At 37.1% G+C, this 16,284-nt stretch overlaps 1 long non-coding RNA gene across 3 annotated transcripts; it reads left to right on the top strand.

Moving 5' to 3' along the window:
• The first annotated feature begins 11,076 nt into the window (after window positions 1–11,076).
• On the top strand, window positions 11,077–15,971 carry LOC311078723. 3 transcript variants are annotated; one of them, XR_014605260.1, is made up of 7 exons: window positions 11,077–11,342; window positions 11,492–11,548; window positions 11,823–11,910; window positions 12,312–12,383; window positions 12,560–12,656; window positions 13,568–13,684; window positions 15,874–15,971. It is a non-coding gene; the product is annotated as an uncharacterized lncRNA (long non-coding RNA). The 3 variants fall into 3 exon arrangements; XR_014605261.1 differs by having other exon boundaries at window positions 13,568–13,689; XR_014605262.1 differs by having other exon boundaries at window positions 12,312–12,404.
• Window positions 15,972–16,284: the final 313 nt, after the last annotated feature.

Genomic DNA, 16,284 nt, shown 5'->3' with positions numbered 1-16,284 from the left:
CATGCCTACCAGATATTTTAAGTTGAGGTGCTATTTGTTTATATATTAGACTTTTTTAAATATTTACTGTTGCACTAAAGTCCAAAAGTGAAGAATTTATTTATTACTTGATTGTTCAAGCTACCTCACAGAAGTGCTCTGTTTGTTAACAGAGTTGTTGAATGTTAAAATAAGGTGAATTAAATAAAAAATAAGGAACATCCTGGATCTGTTTTTTTCGCTCTTCTTTATTCTTTTTTTTTTTTTGCATTATAGAAGTATCGGATCGGGACTCGGTATCGGCAGATACTTAAAATCAAATGACTCAGACTCGGACTCGAGGGCAAAAAAACCTGATCGGGACATCCCTAACAATAACTAAAGACCATTCATGTAGTTCTGAAACTCTTATCTGAAAATACCCCAAATGAAATCAGTGTCATCAATTTACTTAAATGGAATTATTGGATAACAAAGAAAATAGCAACAAATACAGATATTGACTCATATAGTGAAGTTATCACATCAAAGTAGAATGGAATCAACACATTGAATGCTATATCAAAGAAAGGCTAAGCTAATAGCTAAAGGCTATCACAAAAATAACTTTAAATCAAATCTACAAATAAACCTATCACAAATATATGCAAATATATATCATCAAGCATCATGTAATGAAGAATTAACTTACAGATGATGCTTTTACAAACGCAGAACAAAGGATGGCATCCAAAGGTCGAGGAGAAGCTGACTGCATGAAATGTGATCACTTATATTTCTAGAGAACTACCACAGGGGGGTGCCAGAACTAAAACAACTATATAAAACAATACAAGTGACATTTAAAGTAGAAGCAGAACAGAAACTTTCGATTTAAAAAGAAATGGCTTCAACAGTCAAGAAACGGATAAAATCACTAATGTTACTTACTGCTTGCGGTATGGGTTGTAATTAGCCTAGAAATCTAAAATGTATTTTGCAGCCAGGGCAGTCTAGCAACTCTCCATTGACTTTCGGAGCTGCAAAAACCTAAATTGGGTCAGGCCAATCACGTCGTGTATAGAGTAGGCGGGGCGGGCTTAACATAATGACGACAGAGTTGTGGCGGTTTCCTGCTACTTGAAAACAAAGAATGGCGGCTGCTGGAGAACAGTCTTTCGAATCGGCTTTGGCCACGACTCTAGAGGACTTGGAGTTAAGTTTTTCTTTGAGAAAAGAGCAAAGAACAGCACTTAAGTCATTCTTAAAAAAGGAAGATGTGTTCGTAGTTTTGCCGGCCAGATTCAAAAGTTGAATCTATCAACTATCAGTCCTGCACGGGTTCGGGTACCTGACGGGTGACCCGCAAATTTTGCTCAAACGGGTGAAAAATATCCAACTGTGTCGGATACGGGTGCGGGTCGGGTCATGCAAACGTAAAAATATGCAAACGTAAAAATATATGTATATTTTTAGGAACACATCTACAAAAATATTCCTGTATTTCAAGTTGATAAAATAATTTAAAATCCACATCAGTTTATTTGTGCCCACGCGCCACGCCCTCCCAGGATCTATAACGTTCCCTAGATCTGCTTGCAGTCGTCGAGATGGATGCTGAAGAGTTGAAGAATAGCTAGTGGAGATTGTAAAGTTGTCGACAATACGTCATCAAAAGTCAAGTCCAGTGTGTGGGAGAAATTTGGAGTTATCTGAAGAAAACAATATTGTGAACGGCTTATTTGCTGCATGTATTTTCGTGTTGGATAGCCGCAAATGTGGAACTTCATCCCTGAGGAAGCACGCAGATAACTGTGGTAAAGCAGTTCTATCGAACAGTATTTTTCATATTTAACACTGTTCAGTATGTGTGGTGTGCAGGGCGTGTTTGAACCCAAAATGGTCAGATGTAGGCTCGACGAAATTGCGTGGCAGATATAGTGTTGTAGCCGCGTCTGTTCGATTGGTAAAATGTGATAAGGCTACTCAGTTTTGTGGTAACGTTAGCCATGTTCTTCATGTACCAGCCTTTTGACAGCTTCGGCTGAAGTTGTCCTTGTGTTAATTGTCATGTAATAACTTCTGTATGACCTGGCAATAAACATTTTTTTAATTGTGTCTATAATGTGATTGGCTAAACTGATTTTATTTCGGGTGCGGGTCGGGTGTCGGTTCTATTTTAAGCGGGTCGGGTCGGGTGCGGATTTTAATTAGTGCTGTTGACGGATAACGGGTCGGATGCAGTTTGAAGCACTGCGGGTACGGATTTACAAAATCGGACCCGTGCAGGACTCTGCTATCAACTAGCTCCGCTGTTGGGTAAACGCTCTGGTTGGTTGAAGCGCTGTCCTATTGCGTGCAGAGGGAATTTGAAAGACAGCCGTTTATCCCGCCCCTCGGATTGAGCCGTGTCTATGGTGAGTTGCCAGACCTAACATCTTGATGTAGGTCTGGCTTGCCAGGCTAGGTTGTAATGGCAATATAGTTGGAATTGTCCCCTTCTTCAGTATCAAACGCTGAGTGAAGCCTGCTTGATATTGTCCCAGGTTAGAAAAACTGTCAATGGTGAAATGGGCAGAGCAAACTAACAACTTTGAATTAAAATGGTGCGGTATCCTGTTGTAGATAGACATCAACCATGTCTGTTGACAGTTCTGTTCTATGGGAAGGGTATGAAAAATGCTCACATTCCCTGCACAGTCTGGAACATAACATTTATATTTATGATTTGCCATTTTCGCTATTGTCCTTGCTTGCTTCTTCACAATACCAGCTGCAGAACTTCTGATGATTCGGCTGTGTATGTCTACGTTAACACTGCCTGGCCTAGAACATGGGCTGGTATATGCAAATTTTCAGGGCATAAATATTAATGATCCCGACGGCAACGTCACAGTCAGTGTTATGTTGTTGGTCTTTTGCAAACACGAGATTTGAAACAATGGTGTTTGAGGCTCACGGTATGTCAGTTCCACGTACAGAATTCGGTAACACTTTATATTACGACCCGCAAACAACTGCGTAAGTAAACCGAAATTACGGTGTACGTTTCTGTAATTATAGTGTACCTCCGTGTAGGTATAATGGAACAATATGTTAAGTTTTGGGTAATAAAGGGGTACAACCAGATATACAAGCAAATTATTTATAATGTAACTATTTTAAAACTATATATACCATATATATATATGGCTGTATGCAAGCACAATATGATAAAAATTGAATTTATTGGCTTTTCTTACTAAACTACTTAACGTTAAGCCAAAAAAATTAGTTTCTGCTATGATTTTAATTAAGAACGTACCATGTAGTACTTAGTACTTACCTTATCACATTGTATTGCAATGACACTTAAATGTCAGGGCAAATATACTGTGTAATTAAAACGTTTTTTTGTTTTGTTTTCTTAATAATAGTACCTTTCTCTGTAATTACTGTGCAAATAGTGTTGTTTCGTATTGTTACAGTAAGTAGTGTTTGTTACTCGTTTCAACTGTGTATTTACAGGGTAAGTGTAACTCCTGCGGGCTGTAAATTAAAGTGGCGCTTGTTAACCCCTTGTTCTGTGTAGTTACAGTGTAAATACAACATTAAACCAGTATGCTGAAACAGACAAACCTAGCTTCACCATTATCAACAAATTTCTAAACTAGTACTTGTAAAAGAACAGTAGCACAATTAAACCAAAAACATTTATTAAAACAAGTTTAACAATAAACAATCACAATGTTGAAATGGCATCAACACTGTACAAACTGTAAACAGAACAGAAATAATTTTGAAATCACACTGTACAAAGTGTATAAATAACAATATAATCGCCAACAGTTGAACAGAGAAAACAAACAATTGGTTTAAACAAATTGTACAAAAAAAAAAAACAATGCCGAAACTTATTTTTTATAGGTAGCAGCTTATTTTCTTTTTTCATGTCCTCAATTTTCTTCCGAAGTTGGGGACAGGAGGCCACAAATTGCTGCAAGTCCTTGGCATTGGACTGCAGAGTTGTCCCTGGGGTATATGCAGGAACAGAAAACTGTTCCCCATCTGATGCTATTGTCACCTGTAATCACAAGTACAGAAATGTAGTTAGTAGAATATCAAAAAAGGTTGCACTAGTACACCAATCATTTTTTGGGTATCACATAAACAGTGACCGCCCTATCATACACCCGGACGCAACTGTCTTTTGCTAGTTTCAACCCGGCGCAATGATCATTTTCACGTTTAGCGCCATGTTATTTAAACAGCAAATGCATTTGCGCCCAATTTTGCGCCCATGGGCGTTCTGGTCTGAAAATGAGGTGTGTTCAGGCACATTGTTGGTGCGTTGCTATTTTGAGGCAACTAAAATAGACTACGCCATTGACCAACTACAACCTGCTCTAAAGTCTAAAGTCAATGGCGCAATATTGTTTTTATTATTTAATGAGCGCATTAGTAATACGGGACGACAATGCGCGTTTGCTTATCACACATGGATGCGCAGCAGCACACAACCCTTTTTATAATATGAAAAATTAAAGGATTAATTTAACAATTTAATTTAATTAAAAACCGAGAGACATGAAACCAGGGAGAATGCTCAGAAATGCAGTGTGACACAAACAGTCTCTGAGCATTCTCCCTGGTTTCATGTCTCTTGGTTTTTCAGATTTCTTGCCCTGTTCCCTGGATTACTCTTTTGCCTCTGACCCCTGCCTGGTTTGTTTGTTTGTTTGTTTGTTTTTACGGACTGCCTGTCTGTGTTTGACTTTGCCTGTACTTAGGATTACACCTTTGGATTGCCGTTAAATAAAAGCTGCATTTGGATCTACCTTCGTTTCTCGGAGCAGTTTCGTGACAGAAAACTTTGCAGTGAGTGAAGGGGTGAACCAGGCTTATATGGGCTGAACTAAACAAGATAATGAGATACAGCTGAATGTGATAATGAGTGCTGATGAGTCCAGGCAGAGAATGATGGGAGATGTAGTCTGTCAGTGAACGTGAGAGTCTGGTGTGGAGTGCCCTCTGGTGGCTCTCAAGGGCACTCCAGCTGGTGACCGTTACAAATATAAGGTGGCACAAAATGTTTTAGAGTGGAGGATTGTTCGACAACTTAAAATTGAAGGTGTAGCTTGCTAAGAGCATGTATATATATTCATATTTTTGCTGTGCAGCAAGACCAATGGGACTCCATCAACTCCTCAACTTCAGAGTCCCCAGTGGAAGTTAAGAAAAAGAAGAGCAAGAAAACAAAAAAAGAAGAAAAGCAAGAGAAGCAAATAAAAGGGGGGTATAATGTGTTACTTTGTTGTTTGAGTATACTGTAGAAAAGACAATGTTTTATTAAAATGAAAAAGTGTTTACAAATTTTTTTTGTAAAATAAAAGTCAGAAATTAAATGGGATCCTTTATTGTATATTTACTGCACTTACCCTGTAACTACACAGAACAAGGGGTTAACAAGCGCCACTTTAATTTACAGCCCGCAGGAGTTACACTTACCCTGTAAATACACAGCTGAAACGGGTAACAAACACTACTTGCTATGTAACAATACGAACACTATTTGCACAGTAATTACAGAGAAAGGTACTCTTATTAAGAAAACAAAACAAAAAAAACGTTTTAATTACACAGTATATTTGCTCTGACATTTAAGTGTCATTGCAAGACAATGTGATAAGGTAAGTACTAACATGGTACGTTCTAAATTAAAATCTTTGGAATTAAAACAGCCCCACATCATCACATAGCCTTCACCATACCTAGAGATTGGCATGGTTTTATTTCAGTAGGTATGGTGAAGGCTATGTGATGATCTGGGGCTATTTTAATTCCAAAGGCCAAGGGAACTTTATCAGGATGCATAGTATCCTAAAAATTAATTAAAAATAAAAACTTAAAAATAAAAATCTGCCTGCCTCTATGGGAATTTAACATAGGGGTGTACTCACTTATGCACCATGTATTTTAAGGAAGAACATTTATTTATTTACGATACATTATTCATTCACAAAGAAAATTGGTGTCCTTAAAGGTTGAATTTTTCCTAATTTTTTAAATTAAGGCATTAAGTTCAATTTCCAAAATATGATTTTTTATTCCTCTTTTTAATCAACTTTAGCATGGGTGTATAAACGTATGCATTGCACTGTATATATATATATATAAATCCTATGCATTTTTTCAAATACATCCTTCATTAAGGAGGAGTTTGATTTTGTTAATTTTGCCCTTTAAGATGTACGTGATACAAGAAGTCACTGGCTATTTTCCATGTAAATGCATGGCCATTTGAATGAAGAGCCTTATGTTGTAGCAAAGTTCAAATGGAAATTAGTGTAGCCATACTGAAAGATTTTGCATCTGTGACAGACAACAGGTTTTGCATTAAAGATAACTTGAGTAAGTCCACTGCTGCAGGTAAATGATCATCATGTTTATTTGTTCAATGAATAAATCCCATCACATAGAGACTCTTTCACCTAGATATCATCATATAGAGACTGTGTCTGTTCCCCGAATTAGGAAATACAAAAAACTTCTCCTAAATTTTTCCAAAAAACCTACTCATTGTCACAATCATACTTTAGATCTAATATTATCACACAGAATGTTGATGGTGTTGAAATTCTGCAGCAGAGCGATGAAATCTCAGATCAATATTAGTCTCTCTGTTTATCCGAGGTTTACCGCAGTCCGCCAGATCCAGGCCGTATCCAGATCTGATGAAGGACCCGCGCCTGGACACGATGACAACGCAGTCCTGAAGTGTCAACCAGTCCCTCCCTGTTTACTGAAGTAAATTTACTGGATTTGGCATCATTAATGTTATAAAAACCAACATATCAACGTTATAAAACCAAATGTCTACAAGAACTTTATACAGGATACCGCCTTTTCGCAAATTTCCCTGACCACCCCCACCGACCACGAACGGCCTGTTCGTCCCCCTGACCGTCCCCTGACCACGCCCACTGACGCGAACGGCCTATTCGTCCCCCTAACCGCCTGCACGACCGCAAAAGGCCCTGTTGTGAGGTTTTACGCTCATGCACGGCTGCATGCGAAGTCGGAGCTGAAGAAGAAGCCAGCGTCTATCAACGAACAAGAGAAATTGAACATGGCTGAGTCAATCCCCAAGAGGAGGAGGAGGATTAGGGCGATGGAATACCATCATGTTTATTCCAAGACACGAATAGTTATCGGGAAGGCTTTTGAAAGGTGGAGAGAACTTAAAGAACTGAAAATGTTTAAATCGGACGCAGAGGTTGCACTATTTCTTCTGGACAGGTGAGTAGCTGCTAGTGCTGACTTGTTTGGATGTGAACTGTGTGTGAAAATATCCTTCTTGAAAAAATATGAGCGAAGCATGATCGTTTTTTTCATGATGCACGAAATGGGAGGGAGGGGCAAGCTAACTTGGTTTGTTTGGGATCTCGCTTCAAACACAAACAGAAGTGACGTCACCCACAATCGCTGATACAACCTTTAAATTGACATATCCACAGACAGCTTACAGGGACCCTGTCAAATAAGTTACAGGTGGGCTCAGGAAGGGTCCACTTGTAACTTATTTGATGGGACCTCTTTACACTGCAAAAACTCAAAATCTTGCCAAGTATATTTTTCTAATTACTAGTCAAAATATCTCATCACACTTAATATAAGACAAAATTGCCTAAAGACCAAGATTTAAGTGAGATAAAGGAGCTTGTTTTTAGACAGTGCATCTTGAATATCTTGTTAAGTGAATCTGTCTTGAAAATATCTTGTTTTGAGCCATATCTCAGATGAAACAAGCTTTTTTGACATGTCATAAGGTTTTTAAGCTGCTGTGTTAATTGTAAAAGATGAATCGTCTTATTTCAAGAAATAGACTTGACTTGAATTGAGACAACAAATCTGCTTTATTGAAAACTGTAGGTCAACATGCCAAACTCACAACTCACAATGCAGTACAGTGAGTATGTATAATATTTACATATAGACAGCAAAAAAACTTAATTTATTTACGTATAAACAGCTTTACCGACGTACAAATTTGTACATATTCCTATTTAACTTAAAATCGTGGCATTAATGTTTTTACTCTATTGCATTCAATTGTCTTATTAATTAAATTTTCAGTCACATTTATTAATAGTTTAACGTTACTCATAAATAATAACAGCTCTGTTCGTGCTTCTGCTGCAATCTCGTTTAGGAGGATTAATAGCCTACATGGTGTTAAACAAGAATACACTTTAAAACCTTAAAAATACCTTTTTTATCGTTTAACCATTTTGTAATATTTGGTTTATTTACCGCGTGAGACACAAAAAAACACAACATAAATTCACAAAAGACATCCATTTTATTAGATTGGTGTAATCCAAATCTTTAGAATCCATGTGTTGTTTGCAAGAAACAGATCCAAATTCAGCCCTTTATCCAGCGATCTTCATCATTTCTCTCAGCAGAGACCGTTAACGTCAAATCCCAGCATCCCGCGCTCGATTGAATTCAAATTCAAAAATTGCGCCTGAAGCGTTACGACATGTTTTACGGCAGCGATATCAAACGCTCATTGGCTCTCGCATGCTTCGTCACAGATTGCAACATGCCGTGTTTAAGTTTGTGTTCTACATTTGAAACAGAGAAGCGCGCGCGCCTTTACAGAGCGAACAGCGAACCGAAACCGGATTAACATTTTCATGGATTTAGAATTTAAATTCTGCTCTATAACGTTACAAAACTATTATACTGCACTGCCAGAGAGGACTGCGACACATCGTCATGTGAACGACTTTTGGTACCGGTTTTGACATTTTCTCACTAAATAAATTATTGTGATTAAACTTGTAACGTTATGTCTGTTGTCTTTCTTTATAATTGTAGCCTAACCTTACGTACAGTAGTTTTAAGAAATGGTTAGGTTTAGGGGTAGGATTAGTGGCTCAAACTATCATTTAATGCTATATTGTTAATAAAACTGCCATTTCCCTAACGTTACACATGTCCATTACTTTTTATCCTTTTAATATTGTCTATAAAAATGGCTATGTTTAGGTGGAGTAGGGTTAAGGGATCTTACATTTATAATCTATAAAATGTTCTACTATGTTTTCATATTGCAGTTCCATACTGTGAGCCAAAATGTTGAGAAAAATGAAGCTGTTTCCCTTTTATGCAGTCCTCTGGGACTTTTTGCTGTTTAAATAAAAACAATGGTTAAATGCAAGTCTATTTTTCACTTTTTCTGTCTAGTAAACAGTAGTTAATGTCTTGAATCTAGTAGGTAAAATGTCTTGAATCTAGAACAGTATTATTTTTGTTGAGCTTACAATAAGGTAAATACACTTGAGATAATGACAGGATGGTAAATTATGGCTTATTATGGCAAAAGAGCACTGCCTAATACGAGTCAGGAATGCTAACTTCAAGACATTTTGTCTCAAAATGCCAGTTTCCAATCTTATTTCAAGTTGGTGGTGACTTAAATCTAGAACAGTGTAACAATTATAGAACTAAAAATTAGTTAAATACACTTGAAACAAACAGGATGACCGAAAAAAAAAAATGCTACTTTTGAGGGGAAAATACTATTTTTGAGCATGACAAGCTTATTATGAGACACAAAACATGACAAATACTAGTAAAATATAGCTAAAAATGAGTTTTCCCAGCTAATTTCAAGATCACTCATATCTTGTAAGGCTTAAATATAATGTCTTATTTCAAGAAATCTTACCAAGAGAATTTTCACTTGTTCCATTGGCAGATTTTTTTGCTTATTACAAGCAAAAATATCTTGTATTAATTTTTTTTTGCTTATTTTTGGAGAGGCCTTTTTTCCAGTGTAGGCTGTCCGTGGTCAATGCATTAATAGGTCATAATTCATATTGTAATTGTTTTATTGCTTAAAACATGCAGTACAGTGCACAGGAAAGTCAATCCAACATGGGGTACTTTACAGTTCATAATTATGCATAATTAGCCTTGAAATTACATGTCCACAGACAGCCTGCAGGGACCCTGCACTGGAAAAAAGGCCACTCCAAAAATAAGCAAAAAAAAAAATTAATACAAGATATTTTTGCTTGTAATAAGCAAAAAAAATCTGCCAATGGAACAAGTAAAAATTCTCTTGGTAAGATTTCTTGAAATAAGACATTATATTTAAGCCTTACAAGATATGAGTGATCTTGAAATTAGCTGGGAAAACTCATTTTTTGCTATATTTTACTAGTATTGTGATGTTATGTGTCTCATGATAAGCTTGTCATGCTCAAAAATAGTATTTTCCCCTCAAAAGTAGCTTTTTTTTTTTTTTGTCATCCTGTTTGTTTCAAGTGTATTTAACTAATTTTTAGTTCTATAATTGTTACACTGTTCTAGATTTAAGTCACCACCAACTTGAAATAAGATTGGAAACTGGCATTTTTGAGACAAAATGTCTTGAAGTTAGCATTCCTGACTCGTATTAGGCAGTGCTCTTTTGCCATAATAAGCCATAATTTACCATCCTGTCATCATCTCAAGTGTAGCTTATTTACCTTATTGTAAGCTCAAGAAAAGTAATACTGTTCTAGATTCAAGACATTTTACCTTCTAGAGTCAAGACTTTAACTACTGTTTACTAGACAGAAAAAGTGAAAAATAGACTTGCATTTAACCTTTTTATTATTATTATTTAAACAGCAAAAAGTCCCAGAGGACTGCATAAAAGGGAAACAGCTTCATTTTTCTCAACATTTTGGCTCACAGTATTTATGGAACTGCAATATGAAAACATAGTAGAACATTTTATAGATTATAAATGTAAGATCCCTTAACCCTACTCCCACACTTAAACATACCCATTTTATAGACAATATTAAAAGGATAAAACGTAATGGACATGTATGTAGGGAAATGGCAGTTTTATTAACCATATAGCATTAAAAGATAGTTTGAGCCACTATATCCTACCCCTACCCCTAACGTTAAACCTAACCATTTCTTAAAACTACGTAACTACAATTACAAAGAAAAACAACAGACACGTTTAATCACAATAATTTAGTTAGTGAGAAAATGTCAAAACCGGTACCAAAAGTCGTTCACATGACGATGTGTCGCAGTCCTCTCTGGCAGTATATAATACCCAGATAGCACACGTACGTCGGGCCGACGTTGGCCCAACATCGAGCGTCGGCCTCCCTCTCTATAACATCGCAAAGGCGTCGGCCAGGCGTAGGCAGATCTCTTGTCAGTCAGTGCTCTATTTTCCCAGCTCCGTTACGTCGGCTTTAGGTCGGCCCACTATACGGGAGGCCGATGTCGCGTTGTGCGCGTGAACTTTCAAGTCCCTTTCAAACACTGGAGCGGCCGCGGCGCAGAGTTGCCATGGAAACGCCGCGGGACCACTGCGACTGGTAAGCAGGAAAACTCCCTCTCTCGCTGTTGTTTTCACTGCTTTCAGGTGATATTAGTCTCTAAAATCACACGAATAATACACACAACTGTTCTTGACACTTATCTTACTTGTAATTGATACACTTATGTTGAATATTTACTTTTATAGACATGGTTTTGTGTCTTCGGAAAAAGTCCGTTAGCATCTCAACCGTTTTCAGAAGAGGTAACGTTAGCAGCTACGTTAAGTTAAGCTAAGTTAATGTTAACTCGGTTGAGCTTTTGTTTATGAAAGTTTGGGCTTTTAATCACCTCTTATGTGTATATGAGAGGTTTTGTAAAGGTTTTACTTGGAAGTGAGCTAATTTATTTTACACAAACGTAAACATAAACGTATGTAGGCCTAATCGGTGACGTCACTTACATGGAGTGAGGAAACTGGTTGAAACAGCTCAATGGTAAACAAATATTGATTAAAAAAAAATGTTCTGTGATTTCAGCAGCAACAAAATAACCCATAACAGAGGGAAAGCTCCACGACTTGACCATTTCTGAAGAAAGCTGCTGCCGGAGAAGTAGGAAATACAGGTAGGAAATCCAAAACTAAAGAATTAAATTATTGATTTTAGGAAACAGAGCCCCCCCTTTTCCCCTCACTATCATTGATGGCCAACCTATTGAGATAGTACAAGAATACAAGTACCTTGGCACAATAATTGATAGTAAGCTATGTTTTGAATCACACACTGATGCTGTTTGTGCCAAAGCCCAGCAGCAAATGCATTTTTACCGTAGACAGGAATTTTAACATTGACCCCACTTTGATGAGAATGTTTTATTCTTGTTTTATTGAGTCTGTTTTAACCTTCTGTTTTATCTGCTGGTTTGGTTCCTTGTCTACAAAAAAAAAGATTAGAGAGTATTGTTAGGACGTGTAGCAAGATTGCAGGCATTAACTTTCCCCCTCTCTCACACATTTACTCCAACAGAGTGGCAAAGAAGGCAGCTGACCCTAGTCATCCTTTGTCCTGCCAGTTCAAGCTACTTCCCTCAGGCCATAGGTACTCCATGCCCAGATGCAGGTCAAATAGATTCAGAAACTCATCTCAGAAAAGCATTTCACTTCTGCTGTAGCTTATATATAATATAGCTTAGCTATAGCTTCTTACTTGTTATAAACCTGGCATTATATAATAATATTGTTGGCTCTGTGACAAATGGTTTGTTGTGTTCCTAGATCCTTCAGCGTTGGTGCCCTGGCCTCCACCGTAGCAGAGTTGGGCGGATCATCATCTCGGATCATCATCTCTAAGGCGCTATGAACCATATGATTAGTAAGTAAAACTTCAAACATACACTAATGTCAAACATACACTAATTGTGTTGGTAAAAAAAATATGTTTTGAAAGAAGTCTCTTATGTTCACCAAGACAGCATTCAAAACAATAATAATGTGAAATAATATAACAAATTTTTCTAAGTTTTCTATGTGAATATATTGTAAAATGTAATTAATTCCTGTGATCAAAACTGAATTTTCAGCATCACAGCTTCATATGATCCTTCAGAAATCATTCTAATATGATGATTTGACGCTCAAGAAACATTTATGATTATTACCAGCTTTCATTTTCTCAAAGGCGTAGCAGGATACCCAGGGCTTGGTTTACACCTATCACAATTTCTAGCCACTGGGGGACCATAGGCAGGCTAGGGGAACTCATATTAATGTTAAAAAACCTCATAAAGTGAAATTTTCATGCCATGGGACCTTTAAGCGTTTTCTACCAGTTTTCTATGTGAGGAAAACGCTTAACTGTACATAGTAGTCTATTTTTAATTAGTATGGTGTTTACAGAGTTATCATTTATTTATTTTAATATCACTGTCTATGCGTTAAGTCACTTTCTGCGAGTGCAAATCTCTAAATTCAACTTTGGACTTGTATTTTACAGGGGACAAGTTCTCAAATTCACATCTTTATGCTCTCGAGTTTTGCTACTCTTTTACTTTCATAAATAACCTTCCTGATAATGTTCGGGGCTCAGACACACTCTCCCAATTTAAATCTAGACTAAAGACACATCTCTTTAGCCAAGCATTCAATTAACACATCTCATAATCTTGTTTTACAGTTAATATGTGATGAAATAGTAAAAAGTGCACATGATCATCTTTTGCCTGAAATAATATGAACTGCAGCTATGCTAATCTTTCTCCTGTTGCTTCCCTGTTTCTATCTCAGGATGCTCAGCAAGTTCACTACAGATTATAGCAGCTCCAGTTTGGATCCAGCCTCACTTGTGAAGACTTCAGATGATGGCAACTATAAATGGACATAAAAACACTGCCAGATATTAAGGTGGGGTAAGCGATATTTCAAAAACGCTGTTGGACATAGTTGATATTTGGAATGAACCCAAACAAACACACCCCTCTCTTCAATGCTCCACCTCCAAAACTCACCAGATTGCCCAGCATCCGCATCACATTATTGGTGTAAATAACAAATTTATGTTATTGCATGACCTGCTCAATAAAAGCGCAACACTAAGAACGTTTCAGGAAACACGTTATTAATTATGATAAGGGCTGGATTTCCCGAAACCCTCTTAACGCTAGGTCGTTCCTAAGTTATACCTTAAGCTGTACCTTATCGTTAATACGTGTTTCCCGAAACGTTCTTAGTTAATTGTACCTTCTGTAAGTCATACGTTCGGATATTTCCCCACCAATGAGTCAAAGTGTGACAACACCGGTAATACCATAATAGAAGTGACGCGCATGCGATGCAGCGTGCTCGTTTTTCCAGGCATGCATATGCCACAGCGAGATGAAAACATCTCAACTTTTCAGAATGCCACAAGCGCACCGCAGGTCATGTGACAAAAAATAACCGATCAGCTTTGGCCTTTCCGTAACAACATGGAAAACTCGGCTGAACAGCTGATCATAGCTGTACAGGGCGAGTTTTTATTTCTCATCTCCATAAATATATCTAGTAGTATATTTAGTAGTAGTAGTAAGCTAATGCAAGGGCTAGAAATCAATTAATCCTTTGCTGATACTTCCTCGTCATCATGGAGAGCAGTTCATGGTTGCATAGCATCGACAGACGCCACGGGAGCGCAAGTGCTTGTAGAAAGGAGAGAGCACTTTCCACACATTTATAGACGCGATATGTGAACGGTCCCTAATTCAGGATAAACTGAGAATCTATTTGGTTTAAAATCGTGTTTGTTTTGTTTAAAATGGAGATCACAATAACATACATTAGAATAACATGTTCCAGTCTATTAAAAAAAAGATACTCAATTGAATCATTAATTTAAACACTTTTAAAACCAATTATACTACAGGGCTGTTGAATGCTTGAATCTGATTGGTTGACGAACGTTCTAAGGTGTGCATTATTTTCAGGGAAACGCACGGCTAAAGTAGTAGCAGGCAGGTCTTGACCGCATTACAGTTCCATATCACTTCGCGTAGTTAACTGTAATAATAGGCTAAATAAATGGATAGTCCTGCAGCAGGGATTTTTTATTGCAGATAATATAACAAATAAATAGTTATTGATAGGCTTTACTTGTTAAAAGGCTTTTTGCTTCATTTATTTGGCTAGTCTACTGTCATCTGTAATAATAGAAGAAAAAAAGAATGAACGAATTAATTAAAACGAACTGAATTAATAAATAAATAATAATATTGACGCACATGCTTTTCTGTCTCATTATTGCAACATCTCTCTATAATAACTGCATAAAGCCGAGGACACACTTTAAGGCCGGTTATGAATGTAATTTGATGACTGATCATGCCCAAACGCGTGTTTAGTGTCTCATTCATAAACACCTGGGCTGGGTTTCCCGATAACGTTGTCTCTTAGTGTGCTACGAAGACTCTTAAGGTTTAACTTAACTAAAGGTATAACATTTATAGGCGTGTTCCCCGAACCATACCTTAGAAAGCTGCTAAAGATATTCCTTCTTACTTGTGACGTTACCCAGTGCTGCCTGTGGCGATGCTGCTGAATCTACTGATATTGATGGCTCGAGAATCAATTATTCACTCGTGCAGGGGCTGCTTCACTGCGTTATGTGAGAAAGCGGTGTTCTTTATAAAAGAAATTAAGAAATGTACGGGGGTTGGGTGAGAAGAAACACTGACATTATGGATTCGGATGGCAATAAAATCACAGACTTACCCCTGTAAATGTTTAAAATACCATACGAACCCATGAGAAACAGTTAGCATCTACTTACAACTTAACTGAAAGTATGCTTTCACTGGCCTTTGAAAGCTCTCCGCGGACGGCGCCGTCTTTTAGAACAACTATTCACTGTATCGCTGCCATAGTTTGAGCAAACTCCCCACCACAATCATTCCCTTTAAATATACTATTAAACCTATTAAACTATTAAATGGTTTGCCAGCTGATGTACCTTTGATTGTTGTTAGATTTTTAATTATATTATCCAGTGTAATGACAATTTTATTCTTAGCTTTAGTCCTCCTAACTGCTTTTTCTCAATGTTTTTCACTCTGTTACAGGTTGCCAGGAAGAATCCTTCTCTACATTGTTGCTGTTCCTTTTTGATCCCTTTTCTCCTGGAGTTCTTTCTGGTGTCATTAAAATGTCTTAACTTGAATTGTGTCTGTTCATTATACTAGAGACAGTTACACAAAAAATTAAGAAGATATTTTTCAATGTCAGTAGAGCCTACTTTTTTTATATTGGATAGTCAAGTAACTCCAGGGCTGTATATATGTACATAGACATTGAGGGGGACATGTCCTACACTGCAAAAAAATGCTTTTCTTACTTAGTATTTTTGTGTTGTTTCCAGTTCAAATATCTAAAAATTCTTAAATCAAGAAGCATTTACTAGAGAAGTAAAATAACATAAGAAATTCTATTTTGTTTTCAGATAAACAGAAAGTAATTTAAGTAATTTTTGCTTA

Source organism: Abramis brama (genome assembly GCF_963993115.1).
Source record: "Abramis brama genome assembly, chromosome: 3".
NCBI classification, from domain to species: Eukaryota; Metazoa; Chordata; class Actinopteri; order Cypriniformes; family Leuciscidae; genus Abramis; species Abramis brama.
This window is presented reverse-complemented; position numbering and strand designations above follow the sequence as displayed.